This window comes from Octopus bimaculoides, chromosome 1 (assembly GCF_046866305.1).
Source record: "Octopus bimaculoides isolate indiv1 chromosome 1, ASM4686630v1, whole genome shotgun sequence".
NCBI classification, from domain to species: Eukaryota; Metazoa; Mollusca; class Cephalopoda; order Octopoda; family Octopodidae; genus Octopus; species Octopus bimaculoides.
The window spans coordinates 193,695,673-193,699,596 of NC_142928.1; positions in this window are offsets into that span (position 1 = coordinate 193,695,673).

Sequence of the window (3,924 nt, forward strand, 5' to 3'; positions counted from 1 at the left end):
TTTTTGCTTGTCTTCAATTCAGCATCCAAATAATGTTAAGTTAAACCAAGAGCTGCATCTATCTGTAAAAAAAAAATGCCACAGCAGCCAAACATTATTAGCATGTTAGACAAAATGCTTTGTGGCATTTCTTTCTACTCTTACCCTTCTGAGCTCAAATCCCACCAAGGTCAACTTTGCCTTTCATCTTTTTGGGGTCAGTAAAGTACCAGTCATGTACTGTGGTTGATGTAATCGACTAACTCCCTCCCAGATAAAATTAGTGGTTCTATGCCAAAATTTGAAACCACTATTTCAAGGCAAGGAGCTGACAGAATTGTTAGCACTTCAGGCAAAATGCTTAGAAGCATTTCATCTGACTCTTTACATTCTGAGTTTAATTCCAGCCAAGGTAAATTTTACCTTTCATCCTTTTGGAGTCGATATAATAAATACCAGTTGAGCACTGGCGATCAATATGCTTGACTTCACCCCGCCCACTAAAAGTTCAGACCCGATGCTAAAATTAGAAAGAATTGTTTCAATCTGTATAGAAGGGAGGTAATGTGAAAACTTAGATTTCTGGTGGTGCTTTGGTTGTTTGATGCCTGTTATCTAGATTTATTTGACAAGAATACAGTGTGTACGATTGTTTAATGAACACAGGACTTCTCATACAGAACCAAATGTTCTTACCTACCCCACACCATGCACACAAACAGATTGAAACAATTCTTTCTAATTTTAGCATCGGGTCTGAACTTTAGTGGGCGGGGTGAAGTCAAGCATATTGATCGCCAGTGCTCAACTGGTATTTATTATATCGACTCCAAAAGGATGAAAGGTAAAATTTACCTTGGCTGGAATTAAACTCAGAATGTAAAGAGTCAGACGAAATGCTTCTAAGCATTTTGCCTGAAGTGCTAACAATTCTGTCAGCTCCTTGCCTTGAAATAGTGGTTTCAAATTTTGGCATAGAACCACTAATTTTATCTGGGAGGGAGTTAGTCGATTACATCAACCACAGTACATGACTGGTACTTTACTGACCCCAAAAAGATGAAAGGCAAAGTTGACCTTGGTGGGATTTGAGCTCAGAAGGTTAAGAGTAGAAAGCAGCGGTCCTCTGTTGGCATGAGTTGGACCTATGCAAATCATCATCATCATTTTCAATCTCAGTCACAGATTTTTTTAATTAATTTTTTTTAACTAAACAGTTTAAAACTTTGGATACTGGTTGAAGTTGTCATATTTGGGTAATTTTAACCAATCAATGATGAGTATTCAGCTGAAGAAAATTTCTACTGTTTGCGAAAGTAATGGAAGAGCAACAACATCTGGGTCATCGAGTCATGAAAGAGAGAGAGAGAGGTGGGAGAAAAGTATAAAAGATAAGGTGGGTGAGAAATAGAAAGTTCTTTTATAGGGAATACATACATGTGTGTGCGTGTGCACTTTTTCCCATCTTATCCAATGTGTCCTTGTTTATATAATGTTAGCTTGTGACATTCATTGAGAGAGATTTGGCTGTTATTTCCAGCAAATTGTAGAGAGAGAATGGTGGTGTGTTGATGATCTGAACGACAGCTTATATAAACTTACCAATCCCCTACCACTGCATTATCAATTTATTAAATCCTCTCCTTTTTCTTGCTTCCATTCGGGATTTTATCACTGCACTCCCCACCCTTCTCTCTACTCACGCTTCTTTGGCAATGTCCTGTCGCTTATATTGCGATCTCTGTACCTCAAGGCAGTGATGCTGGTGCATCGCTATGCCTTGATACTTCACTATGGTGCATCATTGTCCTGGTACTTGCCACCATCTATCTCTTTTACTCAACCATCCCATTTATATTCTGATCCCTGTCCCTTGCGAGTATGCCTGGCATTTTGCCACCATCTCTCTCCTGCTGTCTCCCACTCTTCTCTCAGGCTGGGTAACCATGTATCTCTTTTACAGCAGCACCCCTGTTTCTGTCATCATTTTTCTCTCTTTCTCTAGCTGTGGGTAACCATGTACCTCCCCTACAGCAAGACACCTGTTTCTGTCTGTCTCATTATAACCTTTCATCATCTGACACAAGATCACCTCCGATGCCCCCTCCCCTCTCAAAGGATCTTTGTCTTGCAAATTACTTGGTAACCCTGCCACTGCTGGTGCCACTTAAATAAGTCCATCCTGTAAAGTGGTTGGTGTTTGGAAGGGCATCCAGCTGTATAAAACATGCCAAAACTGACCTCGCCTGTGCTTGTGCCATGTAAAAAACACTTAGTCCCCTCATCTAGCCATAAAAATCCTGCCAAAACAGACAGTCTGGTGCAGGTTCCTGCCTGGCCAACTCCTGTCAAACAGTTCTACCCATGTCAGCATGGAAGGCAGACGTTAAATGATGATGATGATCCAGTTGTAGAAACCATGCTAAAACAAATGAGCCTGGCATGGCTTCCAACCTTGCCAGCTCCTGTCAAACCGTCCAACCCATGTCAGTATGGAAAGCAGATGCTAAATGATGATGATGTATGTGAATCCTTCATCACCATCATACTTGTGGTGTTATTCATGTGCGATTTTCTGTGAAAACATGTTCCTCCATTGTGCTACTTATGTTTGAAGGAATCAGGGAACTGTTTACCTTACTTGGAAAGAGGTGAGGGCATGAAGAGTCATAGAATACCTCTGCTTTAATGAATTTGGCCTGACCCATTCAAGCATGGAAATGTGGATGTTAAAATATTATGATGGTGATAAGGCTATTTTTAACCATACACCCTGAGTCAGTTTAAGGGGAATGGTTTACACAGGGGCACTGCTCCCTACTCATCTGATAATATACAAAAGTGAAGGAATGCAACAGAAGCAGATCCAATCGAAAGCCAAACCTTTAGGAATAAATAGACTTAGTATTTATTTAAGAACAGAGATTCCACTGATTTTGGTCAAGTGTTCTGTGTTAGCCTTAGTCTTTACTATTTAAATCAACAAATAAACTATTTAGGTCTTCTGTTGTTAGACCCAGGTAAGTTCTGATCACAGGTCTATGATCAAAAGGTGCTCCAGTCATAATTGTCTAATGTCCACTTTTTCATGCTTGCATCCATCAGAAGTGATTTGCTGAATAATAGTTTTTTTGGCAGGATGTTTTTCTTGTGGCTAACCCTCACTTGTTTCTGAGCAATGTAATATATTTCCCCCAGTCTTTTGAACACAAATAGCACAAGGGCCAGATGTAGTTCCCTGGAAAACTGAGAACAACTGACACTATTGTTTGTTTATAATTAGCATATGATACTAAAACAAGGTAATAAGAACATACACATATACATATATATATGATGGGCTTCTTTCAGTTTCTGTCTACCAAATCAACTTACAAGACTTAGATCAAGCCAGGACCACAGTAGAAAACACTTGCCCAAGAAGACACTTGCCATGTTGTGGGATTGAACTGGCAAAAACATGGCTATGAACCAAACTTGTTAATTACAGCCATGCCTGCTCCTCATCTCATTTTCAGGCATTATCAAAAAATATGTTATAAAATGTATCCTTCTTTTTTAAAGACTGTAAGATGTGGTTTATTGAAGATTTGGCTGCTATGCCTAGTCGATCAAGTGACCATGTAAAGCTCCTTCCATATCTGTATTAGTTGTATATTTTTTTATTTGCATTTTCATCCAAATAACTACAATTTCTGCTGGAACTCATAGATCCTAAAATACATTCTGGAAGTTTTTCTCAGCTGGTTTCATAACAACTAAGGAGACATAAAAAATGCTGGAATGTAATAATTATTTTACAACATTCTACTGAATACAACCAGAATCCTTCTCCAAGAAGTGTACATCATAATTCCAAGTCAAAGCTGGGATTACTTTACTTTTAGAAAAATAAGAAAACATTTTGTTTTGCTGTATCAACAGAGGAAAATAACTTTTCAGAGA